Below are 18,310 nucleotides of genomic sequence, written 5' to 3'. Positions count from 1 at the left end.
ACAGTTTAAGTCTGATTACCTCCTCTGGATTTTGTATTATTTTGTCTAATGTTTTAATTCCATCTTGGTTTTTCAGCTTTATAAAATATTTTTGTTTTTATTTATAAAGTATTTGTTTAGAATCACCCACATGTTTTTTCTGCATATCTTTTTTTCCTATATTTCAGATCTTCCTTTTGAAATATTTTCTTTCTGAAGGAAGTTTACTTCAGTAATGATTTGTTGGTAGGATACTCATCAGTCTTTGTTGATTTAAAAGTCTTTATTTCATTCTCGTTCTTGAAAGATAATTTCACTGGTTATGATTCTAGATTGATAGTTATTTTCTTTCAGGATATTGAAGTTAGTATTACACTCCCTTCTGACTTTTATTTTTGCTTTTGAGAAGTCAATTAATTACCAGTTTAATTATCCTTCCTAATCTGTCTTATCTCTCTGGCTGTTTTAAAGATTTTTTTTTTTGTCTGTAGTGTTCTTCGGTTTAATTAACATGTGACCAGGTGTGGATTTCTTTTTATTTATCTAGATTAGGATTTGTGGTGTTTCCTAAATCGGTGGATTGGATTTCCCATTAAATATGGAAAACTCTCAGCTATTAACACATCAAATATTTCCTCTTCTTTTTAAACTCTCTCTTGAGAATTCCAATTAAGCGTTAGATTTTTTTTCATTCTATGCCCCATATTGTTTAATCTATATTTAGTATTTCCTTTCTTTGTGTCTTCTGTTCCCTATTCAGGTAAATTTCTTCAGGTTTATCTTCCAGCTCACTAATTTTCTTTTCAGCTACCTCTAATCTCCTTTCTTTGAGTTTTAATTTTAATTAATATATATTTCATTTCTAGGAATTTAGTTCTTTTTCAAATCTGCATAGTCCCTGTTGATAGTGTCTGTGGCTTACTCTTTTTTTTTTTTTTTAACAATGCCCCTTATTTATCTGAATATCTTAAAGATACTAACTTAAAATTTTACATCCAGTAATTTCAATATCTACAGTCTTTATGGGTCTAATTTTAGAGTTTGTTACTTCTGCTAACTTTCATTCACAGTTTTTTGTTTATGGGTTTTATAGCTTTTTATTGTAAGCTCATATGTGGTGCAATGCCATATTACATTGTGCCGTCAAGAAAAACCTTTCCTGCTCCTTATCTGCCTTCCGTTTCTCCATAATGACTCTATAGACACACAGCAACCCTGGGGGACCCAGGAAGAATGAATGATTGAGTAAAGGAGAAATAAGTGTGCTAAATGGGAAAAAATGGAAAAGGCACACATACATGCATTTCTTTCTAATGCAACCTCTAGACCGCAAACAAAAACTTAAGATGGGGAGGGCAAGAGGCTTTAACTTTACATATTCTTTGGAGTTTGATAATATAAGAGAATAGCTGTCTTAATTATAGACATAGACTATTTTAGGGTTTAAAAGTGAACAGAAGGCTCTTAATTGTTAAGAGTGGCCAAATAAATTATAGATATAGATTTCATTCAAGAGGCAAGGAAGGCTGAGCACTGTGGCTCACACCTGAAATCCCAACAGTTAGGGAGACAAAGGTAGGAAGATAGCTTGAGCCAGGAGTTTAAGACCTGCCTGAGCAGTATAGCAAGACCCCATCCTCCACACAAAGGTAAAAATTTAAAGACCAAAAAAAAAAAAAAAAAAAAAAAAAGAAAAGCAAGGAAGGACTAGACTCATAGGACGGATTAAAATTAGGCAAAACAAATAATTCATTTTTCCCTATGATTATCTAATTCTAATCCAATTTTTATAGGTTTTCATTTCAAGAAATAAGAAGTAGGCTAATTTCAGGTTCTCTTAGAAAATCTTGGCAGAGACATCCTAATCATACTCATCACACCACTTAGGTGAAAATTATATTTTCTGCTGAATTGGTTATAAGCATTTCCTGAATGCTTATCAGGTGGCCTAAGATGACTCACCAAAAAACGGCATGAGGTGTAGAAGTAGCTAGGAAGTCGCTCAGAGGTGAGTTAGTCTGACACGCCATCTAGTGGCACACGTCCAAGAGAATGACTATTGCTAACCTTCCAGTATTGGGTGGAGGTGTGCCTGACATTAGTTAAGGGATGTGGTTTTGAAAAGCTACATATGAATTTATATAGCTTATTTTAAGGCTATATATGAATTTTTATATATGAATTTGTTTTTTGAAAACAAATTAAGTGAATTAGGAGTTCTTTCTTTAAAAGTGATATGTTTTTCTTACACTTTGCAAGTTTAGAACTTGCCATATTATGTTTTTGAGGCAGGCTTCTGTGGGTATAATGTGGGGAAAACCATGAGGTTTTTGCTTGGGATCAAGTGAGATTCAGGTACATGCCTTTTGTAACTTAAAGCTATTTTAAAGTGTGCTTTTAACACCATTGAATTACAATTGCTTTCTGAAGTCAGGTCAAGACGCTGATTCTGCAGAATTATGGTGAAGTCAGTTTCTCTTTAACAAGCAAAAACTATGTCATCAAACTGTACAACCAAAGGACCTAAATAGTCCATTCCCCATTCTTCAGCTGTACAGAGATGAATCAATCTCTCTGTCTCTTGTTCTCTCACTGTCTCTAAAAAACAAGCAGAGGAGAAAATTCCAGAGTCTTATGTTAAAACACTTTACTTTTTAAAGAAAACAATCCTTGCTCTCTGGAGATATTTTCTCATGTTTTGTTACAAATTTTGTGTAGAAGCATAGCCACAGTGGACTTTTTCTGGTTCTTTTTCTTTCCCTGAGATGTTAATGTCCAGTAGAGCAAAGCTAGAGGGATACACACACACACACACACACACACACACACACACATGTCTACACACACATATATATGTCACTTTCTATTAACATTGTTTTTAGAAAAACCCTTTGTTCAACTGAATGTAATTAAATTATAATGGACATTAATACCCAACCCCACCCTCCCAGCCTCTTCGTGTTACTGGTATGACTTAGGCACCTAAAATGTTTGGTTGCAAATGATAGGAAGATGACTCAGACTAGCTTAACAAGAAAAGGAGAGATGGAGCTCATCTATTAGGGAGATCCAGGAGTAGCTCACAGGCTGGAAGAAGAGCTGTAGGAACTGAGAACAAACCTGGGTCTCAATGTAGTAAGATTCCCATCATCCACACCTACTTGTATTTTTACATCAATACGTTTTCTCAGTGAGGATAGACTTACTCCAAAAGGCACAAATATAGCCACTAGCAGTCTGAGAGTCACAACTTTCCAGCTCATTTGACCAAGCAGGCAAAAGACCTTACTCATGAGAACAATCCTGGAGAAAGACTATGGTCAACTCATATTGAGTCATGTGCCCATATCTGAGCTAATCATGTGGCCAGAGACGTGGCAAGTCTGTTTATGACCAGGAAGGTGAGACTGCGATGGACTGGATAGTGGGATAGGAAGATTTCTCCAAACAGAGAAGAGAGGTGTTATTAACAGAAGAAGTGGGAATAGCAATGCTGGGTAGACAAAACACATACACAATACCAACAGCTATCTGCTACTGCATCCAAAAAGATTCTTTATCTGCAGCCACAGAGCCCTGAACAACCAGCCCTTCTGGCTTCCTTTTGTTGCCAATTCCCTCACACATATTATTCCTACTCAAGGCTTCAGGGAGGCTGTTTTCACCACAGTTCAGTGACAAATCCTACCAGAGCCTTCCACACACCAGTGAATATCCTTGGTTATACTTGTCTCATTCTGAATTTAGAAAGCCATCTCTGTGTCACTGCCTTCATTAGAATCTGTCATCTTCCTGTATTCTTCTGGTACCCTCATTTCTTCTCTCCTACTTCCTGTTGTCTCCTAATTATTCACCTTCTACTTTTTTTGTTAGAGGTTCTAGACAGTTTCAAGAAAAATACTTGATGCTGGGCAAGGTGCTTCTGCCTTCCTCTGGAAGTTCCATAGAACGGGACATTTTGCTTCTCTGTTTCTATGGACTGAGTGTTTGTGTCTTCCCCAAATTTTTATGTCAAAACCCTAATCCCGAATGTGATGGTATTTGGGTATGAGGACTTTGGGAGGTGATTAAGTCAGCAGGGTGGAGCTCTTATGATGGAATTAGTGTCCTTATAAGAAGAGACAGGAGAGAGAATACTTCCTCTCTTTCTCTGCCATGTGAGGATACAGCAAGACATCTGTCTGCAAACCAGGAAAAAGACCTTCACCAGGAACTGAATGTATTGGTGCATTGAGCTTGGACTTCCCAGATTCTAGAACTGTGAGAAATAAATTTCTGATGTTTAAGCCACCTAGTCTATGGTATTTTTGTTACAGCAGCCTAAAGTGACTAAGACAACTATCCACCTCTTCCTTCTTTTCTGTATAAGCAGGAAAGGAGAATACCTGGATTCCTTGAGTGTCTGAAGTTCATCATGCCACATTTCACAGTGTGAAGTAAGTGTTTACGCACCCCACATTTTCTTTTCTGGTCCTACACCTTTCACTTCCTGTTCTCAGGGATGGCCAGGATGTTTGTGCTTCCTTCTCTCATGTGAAGGAGAACATGTGACTTGGGCAGAGTCCTTTCTTTGCATCTCAGCTTCAGACCAAAGCAGCCTTCTCTAACATGGTTATCAGAAACCCTGCATTTTGGGAGTTGGTTGTTCTTTGGTGAGCTCCCATTTAACTCGTAGCCTTTATGTATATACAGCATTGGTCATGGAAGAATAGGACTGTGTCACTCAAAATATATATAATTTTTACATTAGATTATATGACTTTTAAAATACAGTTTCTTAAAAAAACTTACTAATTGCTCCCAAACAACCAATATCTCACATTCCTCTGATTACTGATTACCCATGATATTAAACTTTCTTTCCATTCCAGAATTTAATACAGGAATTCGACAAAATATTGAAAATGTTTTAGCAAATTTAGAGCAACAGATTCTGGAGTGGGGAGACTCCATTTATTAAGAGATGTTCCCTCAAAAGAAATGAACAACAGGCCTCCATGAAGAGAACTTGGAGAGTGCTCATTGTTCCATGGTGATTCTTGAGATATAAATAACTCTATCACATGGAGGTGGATTTTCACAGTGATCCAAACTCAGGTTACTCACAGTAGGCCGTGGGGAATTTTCTAAAGGAAACCTCTTCTCCAGACACTTGAGGGCTCTTGTGTACATTTTCAGTGCTTCAGAGAGAAACGTCTTCAAGAACTGGCAAAGAGCTGTTCATCACAGCAAATATATTTCTCATTCTAAGGAACTCATCAACACATTTTTTTTTCTCTCTTTCTCTCAAGGAAGTTCAGAACTAAATGGAATGATTTAAATTCTTGACTTAAGGAGACCAGCAGCTTTGATAATGCTGCCAAATTATCCTCACAGTATCAGAAAGAAAAAATTGACCTAAAGACTTGCGCTGTAAGAATTGTAAGTGGTGAAAGGGAGCTACTTAACCCTGGTTTTTGGTAGAGGGCAGTGGGCCGTGCTGACCTGCACAGAGGACAGGAGAAATGGGCACTGGGCTGCATGCCATGGAGGCCCTGAACTGATGGGTGGCTGGGCCCCCTAGGTCCAGGCAAAACACTAGCACATCACACAGTTCATTCGTGAGGGTGAGCCTGAGGATACACCTGAACTCTCACATACAGCCACGTCATATCTTGATAAGGACTCTCAGTCACGAAATTTTCCAGACCTCCAAATGTTTCCTAAGCAGAAAACTCAAATAGCAAGTGGTTCCGTTGAAATTAAGATACCTGGCAAGACTGACTTTGCCACTTGCTGCTTAAAACCCTTCTGGCTCTCCATAGTCTTTTTCACATAGTGTCAGGTGCCTTAGAACACGCAAAGCTCTTTATGATCCCACCCCTTTCTGCCATCACAGCTTCACTGCCAGTCTCTACCTCTACTTCTCTTCTTTTCTACTTCTTTGCTGTGCTGTAATATGCAGAAACATTTGTAGAGCTTGACTACACTGTGTTGTTCTGTGCCTCTGTTCCTTTATTCCAGAATACCTTCCTCCCCCTCTCTGAGCGCTTTCTTACATACATTTTAAGATTCAGCTTGGATATTGCATCTTTTAAGAAGCCCCACTCCCACCAGGCTGAGCTAAGAGCCCCAGGTCCATGCTTCCTCTGCAGTGTTCGCCCTGTCACCATGTTCAATGCATGAACACAGAATGATCTGTTTTTGTGTCTGGTTACCCACTGGAATGCAAGTTCTTTGAAAGTATTTTTTTTTTTTTTGTATCCGTCATACCACTGTGGTATGTGGCGCACAGTAGGTCTTGTAGTGTGAGCTTAACTGAACCAAAATGAGATCATTTGATGATATCCTGAGAGCTCTGACCTCAGGAAGGCTGCAGAGCAGGCACTCCCGTGCAGGTTGAATAAGCGCAAACACTTCTACATCCAGGTCACATCTTGGCCAGTACAAATGATCTCAGTCACTTTAAGGCTTTCAGCTTAGCCATCCCCTAGAACAGAGGTTTGAAAACTTTTCAAAGGGACTTGCCAAAAAACTCTTTCCTTTCACGTAAAAACCTGGAGGAGTGAGGAAGGCAGGCGATGAGGATTGTTTTCACTTGTAAGCCATGGGCAAAAGAGATTCTGAGATAGTACGGCCACAGATTTTGGAAGTAGAAACACCAGAGGCCCTCTATCAGTTTCCAGCCTTGGCTGCTCACTCCAAATGATGATTTATTCGTAGCTCTAGAGGTTCTAAATGATGCTGTGGCTGGGACATGAAGGAGGCAACCAGTTCAAAAGCTGTTTGTGTGTGTTTTTATCAGCACACACAATTACTATTCCCAAGCTCTAGAGAACCATAAAAAAGCATAAGCTATGTAAGCTATGTGTATAAGTTAGAGACATCAGGGTTGGACAACTCAGGGGGGCCTGGAAAACATCCTGTCGAGGTAGAGGGGAGGGTAAGTCACTGAACTACTAGAGAAAGCTACTTAATCTCGGGTAGACCCTGGGTGTGCTCCCTCTCCACCATATCTGAGCCTCAGTTTCATTTAGTTTAAAAGGTAACAGATCAGTGTGATAGGTAGAAAATGTAAATGTTATGAGCACTCCTCAAACTCTTCCTCCTTCAGTGCACATCAAATGCTGAACAGCTGGCTCAGCTTCTGCAATGTTGTGGTATTAAACGATATAATGGGTTCACAAGGAATCCACTGGAACCTGGCTCAGCTCAATTGATTTACATGGAACCAGCTGATCATGGGAGAGAAGAAGATAAAAGAGATCATGGCCAGGATGGGCTAGGAGAGTTTGGAGAGGAAAAAAAGTAGATTTTGGGTATAGCCAGTATTTATATGAGATTTTGAGAGAGAGATAAAAAGAAGCTTTTAAAGTTTTTAAATTTTTATTACGAATACAATCCCCTTTGGGATTTTTGAGAGACTTTAGTATGTGCAATATAGGGCCATAGGTTACCGTGGTTATAACAATATTTAAAAGTCTCCCTTCTGAGTAAGGCCTTTATCTTGTTACCTAGCACAAAGGGATTTTTTCTTTTGCAGTTTTTTTGAGGAGGTGTCTCCATGCTTGGCATGAAAACCAGGGGAAGAAAATACAAGATGCCCTACTGTGTACAATGAAGCGGGGTTTGGGAAGATGTGCTCCAGAGAACGGCCTCTGGACCCCACAATCTCCCCATGTTGCACAGACTCTCTCTGACTCCTGTGATCTGGCCCTGGCTGTCCTGGAATACTACCCTCTACTCCAACAGAATTTTAAATTGTTCCACAATTTAAAATGTACATATTTATGTACATTGTTATCTGATCCTCTGAGTAAAGCAAAACAGGCATGATTTTCTCTATTTTACAAAGGGAATAGTTAAGACCACAAAGAGGAGAATGACTTCTCAAGGTGGTTTAGAAAACAACAAACAGCAGTGGAATTGGAGCTAGCATCCAGATCTCCTGAATCCTTGTTCATTATTCCCCATGGCACTCAGTTCTCGCTTTGTAAACAACTATGGAGATTGTAGAAGCTCATATGAAAAGGGGGTGCAATGAACAGGAAGTATGGATTAAAGAAGTGTGGGACTCTGAGTGTTAATTGATACAGTGCAAGCAATGTGGCTGCCTGCTTACTAACATGCAGTGGTGAGAAGGGCCTGCAGATCCACTGGCAGAGGGCAGGTTCAGAGTCACACCCAAGAGAGATCTATAGACCAGGGCAATGGGCCAGATCTAACAAGATGAAATGAGAAGGGATAAATGCAAAATCTCACATTTTGATCTGAAAGATAATTGCACAAGGACAAGATGGGGAGACATTGCTAAGGATACTCTTATCCTTTTATTCAACTTATTTTTCAAAGTATTTGTTGGGCGCTAATCATGTCTATACAATGGTTTGGCATTGAGCTTACAGCAGTGAATAAGATTAAGACAAATAAGATCGCCTACCCTTATGGAGCTCAAACTCCAGCGAGGGAGACAGGCAATACACAAATAATCAAATGATTTCATAAAATGATCAGTGTTGAAAATAACTCAGGATCATGGACATTGACTGTTAAGAGGAGGAAAATATTAGAAGGGTGGTCAGAGAAGGCCTCTCAAAGGATGGGACATTTTCAAACTGTTACTTGAAGGATAAGAAAAAAACCGAGATTGAGAGGACCATCGGGCAGAGTTCCAAGGAAAGGGAGAACAAGGGAACAGTGCTTGAGGTAGGCATGATTTCAGAATGTTTGAGGAACAGAAGGGAAGCCATCGTGGTTCAAAATCAGTGAACAAGGAAGGACGTAGGAGCTGTTGTGTGAGAGGCTACAGGGGCCCCCAACATCATCTAGATCATTTAGGCTGAGAAGGCCATTATAAAGATGCCAGACTGCTAGACATCCTCCCCAAATCTCTTCTCTTTTTCATCCTTGGAAAAAGACTCTTATCTGGATAGCTAACCAGAGACTAAATTTCCCTGCCTTCCTTATTGTGAATTGTGGCCATGTGACTAGAGTTCTTGCCAAAGGAATGTGATCAGAAGAGATATGTGCAACACCCACCTTACTTGACTGCAGGGAAATTACTTGCCTTTAACTTCCTTCCCTTGAGTGCCCAACCATGCAAATAAGGACAAAGTACTGGCCTTAGGCATGGTGGAGCAACAAGATGGGAGGAACCTGGCTCCCAGATGAGCTCATGGAGAACTGGCCTGCCTGGCTGGACTAAGTGAAGGAGAAATATACTTCTCTCTTATTTAAGCCACTCTATTTTGAGATCTTTATTATAGCGATATAGTCTTTACTGTAATTAAATCAATGAGAAATGTGGACTTTTTTCTAAGTTGGAAACCATTAGAAAGTTTCAAACAGATGAATGACGTGACCTACGTTCGAAAAAGATCATTCTGACTTCTGTGTAGAGAACAGATTACAGGAAGATGAGAGTGGAAGAAATGAGAACTGTTGGAGGGCGAATGCAGATTTTATGTGAGGGACAGTGGAATAAGATGATGGCAGTGGAGAAAGATATACAGGATAGATTATGAATGTGTTTTGGAGGTAGAGCAAATAGGCTGGTTGATTTATTCAATTTTGGAGACAGTGAATGAAAAGAAAAAAAATATGATTTCTAGGTCTCTGACTTGAATAACTAATGAAACAGCAGTGGAATTTCTTGAGGTGGACAAAACTGAAGTGCAGGGTAGGATAGGATGCTTTGACTACAAAACAAACAAACAAACCTCAGAAAACTTGACATAAACTGGCAAAAACAATAAGGACATTTATTAGCCTACAAAATGTAGAACAGGCTACAATAATTGGTTGTTCCAAAATTTAAATATGTTACCAACATCTTCTTTTTAACTCTACTCTTTGCCATTCAAGTTTAAGCTTCATTCTAAAGCTGGTTCCTCTTGTGGTCGGTGACTGAGACAACGTGTTTTCTCACTCACCTCCAACAAGGAAGAGAGAAGTCATTTCTCTTATTATATAATACAAGTCTTTGTAGCCCGAACTTTCTGACTTAGCTTGTCATGTTCTGATTGGCTTAGATGAATAGGGAATAGACTTGGAGTTACTGCCCTCTGATTGGCTTAGATGAATAAGGAATAGGCTTGGAGTTACTGCTCTCTGAGTCATAGCTGATGCATAGAGGACAGTATATGACACCCAGGCAAATTCAGGTTCTCTTGGGAAGGACTGGAAGAAGGATTGATTAGGAGTTTACGTTATGCACTTTAGTTCTTTGCTTCTTCTTCCTAATCTGTAAAGTGGGGAGAGAGATATGTGCAGCCTTGGCAGACAGAGGAGGTCCAGGATCTCACAGAAAAAGAGGGATTTTTGCATCTGTCAAAAGAAAGAAACTGGCTGGGCCTGGTGGCTCATGCCTGTAATCCCAGCATTTTGGGAGGCCAAGGCAGGTGAATCACCTGAGGTCGGGAGTTTGAGACCGGCCTAACCAACATGGAGAAACCTCATATCTACCAAAAATAAAAAATTGGCTGGGTGTGGTGGCACATGACTGTAATCCCTGCTACTTGGGAGGCTGAGGCGGGAGAATTGCCTGAACCTGGGAGGCGGAGGTTGCAGTGAGCTGAGATCACGCCACTGCACTCCCACTAAAATCTCTCTGGCAGCAAGGGGGAAGGTCACTCCTAATATCAAAGGGATCCATATGACAAAACGGCTGCATGGATGAGGTAATGTGAATGTCAGTGGCTGTATTTTGTTAACACAGATAACTGTCTGCAACCAATGAGTCTAAGCAGCCCTGTGGGGAACTGGGGAAGAAGGCAGCAAAATAAAACCCTGCTGGCCCTGGTTTCTGTGTTTTAGAAATCCAGTCTTTTGGCCTGTGACAGAGTGATCACAGAGGATTCTAAAACTGTCTCCCTTTTATAAGTCACGTCTATACCATTTGAGAAATCAGGCCTTGAATATAGAACAAATTGGGACAGTGCCGTTGAGGGCAAAAGGAGCCTTGGTTCAGGATGAGGGAGGGAAGAGGAGAGGACCAGCAAGAATAATGCCTAGGTGTCAAAGCCTCACCTGCTCTCCAGGCAGACAGATTCTCTGGTTGGGGGGCTTTCTTGGTTATCATTCTATGAATAAGAAACTTGTTCAAAAGCTGTTCATAGTTGGCCATGGAGACGAGCTGTAGGAGAAGTTCTTAGTTAACATTTGTAATAACCCTGAGGTACCCAGTGATTCTAAGGTTGATGTGGATCCGGCCATGTGTTTTCCCCCAGGAGGAAGGGAGCAGAGTTTATTTTCAATCACCAGTGTTGCTGCCAAGAACCTGAGAAACTTGGGGAACGTGGAGCATTTGGGGCACTGCTCAATTAGTTTGCATTAGATATACAGAGTATGAGCCCCTTGTAGCCCCAGACTGTACTTCCAGGCCACCAACTGATTGCTAAAAATGGAAGGTGACCAAAGAGACCAGACAAGGCTATAAAGCTATTGGGGCTCTGCTGCTGCTTTTGAGTGTGCTTTTGGTGTGCTCCACCAATCATCTCGTATTCCTTCAGGAAGAGCTTGGTCTAGGGATTTTAAACATCACAGTAAATAGTTACAAAAGTAGAATGAAGAAGGTGGGAAAATCCAAAGCAAGCAATTTTTCATTTAACCTTAGAAATAAACTGGAGTTTTAACCTAAAAGTAACAGTAACTTTGAACTACCCATACCACCCCACAAAACAAAAGGTCCACCCTTTCATCTATTTTTTTTCTACTTCTGTTGGTGGCCTCATCAACTGCAGTTAATTAATGTAAGTCCTAGGAATCATTACAGACTTCTCTTACTTTCTCACCCAGTACAGGAGTCAAATGTCCCGGTCCCAGGGTCAGACCGCCTGAATTCAAATCCCATCTTTGCCACTGTCCGGGTCTGTGAATTAAACAAGTTATGTAACCTTTCTGAGCTGTAGTTTACCCATCTTTGAATATGGATAACAACCATATCTGCTTCATAGAAAGAAACAAATATTAGAGGATATTATAATTATCCAAGCACTTACTGAGTCCTGTTGATTTTACCTTTTCAATATCTGTTGTATTTGTTATCTATGGCAATCTCAAAGTGTGTGCAATGAGATGAAAGGTTTTATATGTGGGGGCAGGATGCTTGGAGAAAAGAAATCAGAGAGCAAGAGAATAGTGGGAAATGGAAAAGGGGCAGACATTAGCAACTCAGAGTTTTTGAAGAGGATTATGGGTGAGGCAGCCCTGGGGTGAAGGGCATGAAAGATGGCAATAGAGAGAAGGAGGCTGCCATGGTGGGCATGAAAGGAGAGCAACAGAGAGAAGGAGGCTGCCATGGGGAGCATGAAAGGGTAGCAATAGAGAGAAGAGAGGCTGGGAGGCTGACCTGAGTGTGGAACTTTGGAGAGAGATATATACTGACATTTGAATGACCTGGGTGTCTTACTGAAAATGCAAATTAGGATTCAGCACAATTTGGGTGAGGCCTGAGATTCTGCATTTCTAACAGCCTCCCAGATGATGTCAATTGTACTGGATTTTAAATGATTCAAAGTATCAAGAGAGTAGAGCCCATCCTTGCATTGTCCTTTGACCTATGTAGCCATCTTTGGAACTCTCACAGATCTGTTTGCATTCTGCTCTCATGGAGCTTGCCCCAGAATAATTCTTCATCTTCCCCTACCCTCTTGTGGATATTCATATAAGTACCAGAGCAAGGAGAAGAGTGGCTGTATTGAAAAAAGCTAATATATACATATTTTGAAATGATTTTAAAAGCAGATCTAAATGCTTGAATGTTTGATGTCAACTTAGCTGTAAAACATGAAGAAATATTTGATATTCTGAAATCCAGCTTTTTCTATGAACAAGTTCTTGAGAGGACAGCAAAAAGGTCCATGGCTCATCTTGAATCTGCTAACTCCTGTCAGCTTGTAAAGTGAAATAGGTTAGCTCCTCAATTACAACTTACACAATCACATAATCAAAAGAATTTGGTTAGCATGTGCATGTTCAAATTCCCCCAGACTGTAAACTCCTTGAGGACAACAATCATATCTTTTTCTTTTTCTTTTCTTTTTTCTTTCTTTCTTTCTTTTTTTGTTTTTTGTTTTTTTGAGACGGAGTCTCATTCTGTCACCCAGGCTGGAGTGCAGTGGCATGATCTTGGCTCACTGCAACCTCTGCCTCCCAGATTCAATCAATTCTCCTGTCTCAGCCTCCTGAGTAGCTGGGACTACAGGTGCCCGCCACCATGCCCGGCCAATTTTTGTATTTTTAGTAGAGATGGGGTTTCACCATATTGGTCAGACTGGTCTCGAACTCCTAGACCTAAGGTGATCTGCCTGCCTCGGCCTCCCAAAGTGCTGGTGTGAGCCATTGCACCCAGCCAATCATGTCTTTTTCATCTTTTTGTTATTATCATAATTATTGGTTTTTTGAGACAGGGTCTTGCTCTGTCATCCAGGCTGAAATGCAGTGGGGCAATCATGGCTCACTGCAGACTTGACCTCCCAGGCTCAAGGGATTCTCTCACCTCAGCCTCCCAAGTTGTTGGGACTACAGGTATGTGCCCCCATGTCTGGCTATTTTTTTTTTTTTTAAATGGGATCTCCCTATGTTGTACAGGCTGGTCTTTGAGCTCCTGGCTTCAAGCAATCTACCTGCCTTGGCTTCCCAAAGTGCTGAGATTACAGGTGTCAGCTACTGCATCTGGCCTCCTTTTTGTCTTTGTATCCTTAACACTAAGTACATACTAGGGACCCAAATATTTGTTAGGAAAAAAAAATGAATGTCTTTGGCATTAAGAAAAGTAAGTGATCTCATTATGTTATATCATGTACACGTGATAAGAGAAATAGCATGCAAAGTTTCAGAGTGTGTCCTCCTTATCCAGAAGAGGTGGAAAGATTGTCAGATGAAAAACTGGTGAGAGCAGAAGATACATTACACACCAGGTGGGAGGGTGTGCTTTGAGTCTCCTGGTTATCCAGCCATTCTGGGCCTTTGGCTGGACATAGGCTGGAAGAGTTCTGGGAGCTACTTTGGGCCAGGGTAGGAAGACCATGAAGAGAAAAGAATAGCTTTGGGGTGGAGTTTTGGTAGAAAAGACAAAGACACAGAATGATCTGCAGAGTCGGAGGAAAGTGGATGTGGGGATCTAGGGGCTTTAGGGAACCCTGAGGCAGAAATATTTCTATTTCAACATCCTGTATATGGAACACTTCTAAATCTTTGTCTCCAGCCTGGACTCTCTCCTGAATTCCACCTGCACTGCTTTCTAGACATCTCAATCCTGAAGACAATAGACTCTTCAAAATCAACAGGCATAACACCAAATTCGTGCCCCAACTAGACTTCATGTCCTATGGGTGTCTTATACTGTTTAATCTAGAAACTATGGAGTCATTGTTAACTTGTTTTCTTTCATTGTGCACTGCAACCCTGATGCTAGCTACCCAGAATGAGTTCAAATGTCACAGGTTAAGGGCACATTCCACCACAAGACTGCCCTTACCTCAGATGCCAGCTGCAAGCTCAAGGGTTCCCAGGCCACCTGCACTTTTGACCAACTGGCTACAAATTTTGGAGTTTCCCATGATGACTTCAGGTTTGATACTTTACTAGAACAACTTATGGAACTCAGGAAAACATTATGCTTCCAATTACAATTTTATTATCAAGGTACAAATCAGGGCTAGCCAAAAGAAAGATGCATAGGACAAAGTCTGAGGAGGTCCCAAATGTGAAGTTTCTCTGTCCTCAGAATGTGTCACTCTCTCAGGACATTGATGTATATTACCAATGAGGAGGCTCACCTGAGCACTGTTTTCCAGAGTTTTTATTGGGGTGTCATTAAATAGGCATGATTGATTGAACCATTGTCCATGTGATTGAACTTGATCTCCAAGTCCCCACTCCTCCCCTCCCTAAGGTTGGGAGGTCCAGTCGGTTTTACTTGGCTCAAAACTCCAACCTTTCAATCACATAGTTAATCTTTCTGGCATGGCCAGCCCCCATCCTGAAATCATCTAGTGGCACACCATGAATCACCTTATTAGCATAAATTAGGGGTGGTCCAGGAAGCCCAGAATAAATAATAAAGACACTCCTGTTACTCAAGAAATCCCAAAGTTTAGAGGTTACCTCCCAGGAACCAGAGATAAAGACCAGACAAATTCTTTAATATACAACACACACCCACAGCCAACCCATTACCAAACCATGCCAACTTCCCCTCCTAAATATCTTTTAAATACAGCTCCTCTGTTCTATCCCTACTGCCACTGTGTAGGTCTATATTAGCTCTAATGTGGACTACAGCAATAGCCTCTTAACTGGTCACCTTACTGCTAGTTGTACCTTCCCACCAAGTCATCCTTTACTCTGCTATCAGAGTTGTTATTCTAAAGCCCCAACATGATCATATTCTTGTCCTGCACAAAAACTCTCAATGGTTCCCAATTGCCTATAGCAGCAATGTCCAATAGAAACATAATGTAAGCTGCATATGTAATTTCAAAGTTTCTGGGAGCCTAATTTTTTTAAAGTGAAAAAAGTAGGCTGGGCATGGTGGCTCATGCCTGTAATCCCAGCACTTTGTGAGGCTGAGGCGGGTGGATAGCCTAAGGTCAGGAGTTTGAGACCAGCCTGGCCAACATAGTGAAACCCCATCTCTACTAAAAATAAAAAGTTAGCTGGGCGTGGTGGCATGTGCCTGTAATCCCAGCTACTCAGGAGGCTGAGACAGGAGAACCACTTGAACCCAGAAGGCAGAGGTTGCAGTGAGCTGAGATTGTGCCATTGCACTCCAGCCTGGGCAACAAGAGTGAGACTCCATCTCCAAAAAAAAAAAAAAAAAAGTAGACGAAGTTAATTTTAGTAATATAATTTATTTGATCCAAAATTTCTAAAATATTTCAACATGATATATATATTTTTTTCCATTTTTAACTTTACATGAATAGAATTAAATAAAATTAAAATTCTTCCGCTTAGTTGTAGAAGCCACATTTTACCTACTTGAGAGCCACTGACTGTCTTGTTCAACAGCACAAGCCTACAGTACAAAGAAGACTTCCAGCTTGTGGCATCCAACTCCTTCATATGCTGACTCCTGTCCACCTGTGTCCCATCTCCTGCCATCCCAACCCTCCTGCCAAGAGCAGCAGCACCAGCACCTTCTCTCGCCACACCAAACCATCTGCTCTTCCTCAAAACAGACCATTCTACTTCCCACTTCTACACCTTTGTCCATGCTGACTTGTCTGCCTTAAAAGTTCTTTCTCTCAGTAACAGAGCCAGAAAAAGTGACATACATTGTTGAACATTGATGGAGTTCAGGACGTGCTACCAGAAAATATGGCATCTTGGCATTTCAGAAAACAGCAGAAGCAGAAGCTACCCTCACCTCCCCATCACTCTTCTGCCCTGAAGCAGGACATAAGACCCTCATTCGAGAGATGCCCTTCCTTATCTCTGAAGATAAAGGAACATTCTTATCTCTGAAGACATGGGAACATCGAGAAGAATGGAGTATGCTTATCTATGAAGACATGGGAACACCAAAAGAAATGGAGTATGGTTATCTCTGAAGACATGGGAACACAGAGAAGAATCTGAACAAACAGGGCTTGCTAAGTTCCCTGCAGTTTATTGGCATTAGATTATACTCTTTTGTCCTCCCATTGTATTTTTCTATGACTGTCCATGATTTATCAAACCTAAACATAATAATATATAAGTCTACCTGTTTCTTTGGGTCTTCATTTCCAAAGCCTCCCATGTCCCTAAATATATTAAATAAATGTATATGCTTTTCTCTTGTAAACCTGTCTTTCATTATAGGGGCCTTGGCCATAAATCTAAGATGGGAAGAAAATATATTCTTTCATCCCCTACAGTGTTAAGCCCTGATTTTGCCTCCTCAGTGAAGATATCTCAGGCACTCCAGACTGAGGTTCCTCTAAGCCTCTGCACTTCTGTGGTGCTTTAATACCCCTTTTGGAGTAAACTATATTTTCTGCATCAAAGATTGCAACACATGATTTGACACCTCTACTGACAACTAGGTAGACTACTGAAAATAAAGGAAAAATGGTTTTTGCAATTATAGTACTTATATGATATTGAAATTGTGTTTGTACATGCCTGAGTGCCGAGCTTCTCAAGGACACAGTTTCTCACCTCTGTATCCCCAGTTCTAGTTCAACGCCTGGTGGCTTTTAGCTCCTTCCCCACTTATTAGATTAAACAGGACAAATCTCTCCCCCTGCATACAGCAAATACTCCTGGGACAGGAAGTTCATAGATCAACTGTGTACGCTGCTGCTTCTTTCCCTTAACCTTCACTGCATTTTGCTTTATTAAAACATTCCTAGAATGTTTGTTCCTATTCAAGGTATACATAATCGATGACAATACAAACTGTTACCAATTGTATAGGGGTTTACAATCTGACTTAGACTAAGAAGGACATATAAAGGACAGAGGGAGAGGCATCTTACAACTAGAAGGAAGAACCTGGCCAGCAGGGAGGTTTTTTGGTGGAGTTGCTGAAAGCATACCTCGTGTATACCCAGGTACTGCTGGGTACAAGATTAAGTCATTTCGGAAAGAGACCATAGTAAGCTACTTTGGAGGCAGTTTGGCGGTTTCCTACAAGACTAAGCATACTCTTACCATATGATCTAGCAATCACATTCTTTGGCATTTACCCAAATGAGTTGAAAACGTGTCCACACAAAAATCTGCACATGAATGTTTATAGAAACCTTATTGCCAAAATTTGGAAGTAAAAAAGGTCCCTTCAGTAGGTAAATGGATGAATTGTGGGATATCCAGACAATGGAATATTACTCAATGCTAAAAACAAATTAGTTATCAAGTCATGGAAAGATGTGCAGGAAATTTAAATGCATATTACTAAGTGAAAGAAACCAATCTGAAAAGGGCTATATACTGTAGGTTCCCAACTATTTGACATTCTGGAAAAGGTAAAACTGTGGAGACAGGAAAAAGACCAGTGGTTGCCAGGGGTTAGTGGGGAGGAAGGGGTGATAGGTGGAACACAGAGGATGTTTAGGGCAGTGAAAGTATTCTGTATTATACTTTAATGGTGAATACATGTCATTATACATTTGTCAAAACTCATAGAACGAACATCAAGAGGGAAGCCTAATGTAAACTGAACTTTGGGTGATAATGATACATCAGCGTAGGTTCACTGTAACAATGAACCACTCTGACAGGGGATGTTGATAGGGAGCTTATCAAGGGGGAAGGGGATAAGTGTGAAATCTCTATACTTTCTGCTCAATTTTGCTGTGAACCCCAAATTGTTCTAAAAATAAATTGTATTTAAAAAATCAACACCATCGAATGAGGAGAC

Source organism: Macaca fascicularis, chromosome 1 (genome assembly GCF_037993035.2).
Source record: "Macaca fascicularis isolate 582-1 chromosome 1, T2T-MFA8v1.1".
NCBI lineage: Eukaryota > Metazoa > Chordata > Mammalia > Primates > Cercopithecidae > Macaca > Macaca fascicularis.
Note: the sequence above shows the minus strand (reverse complement) of the source record.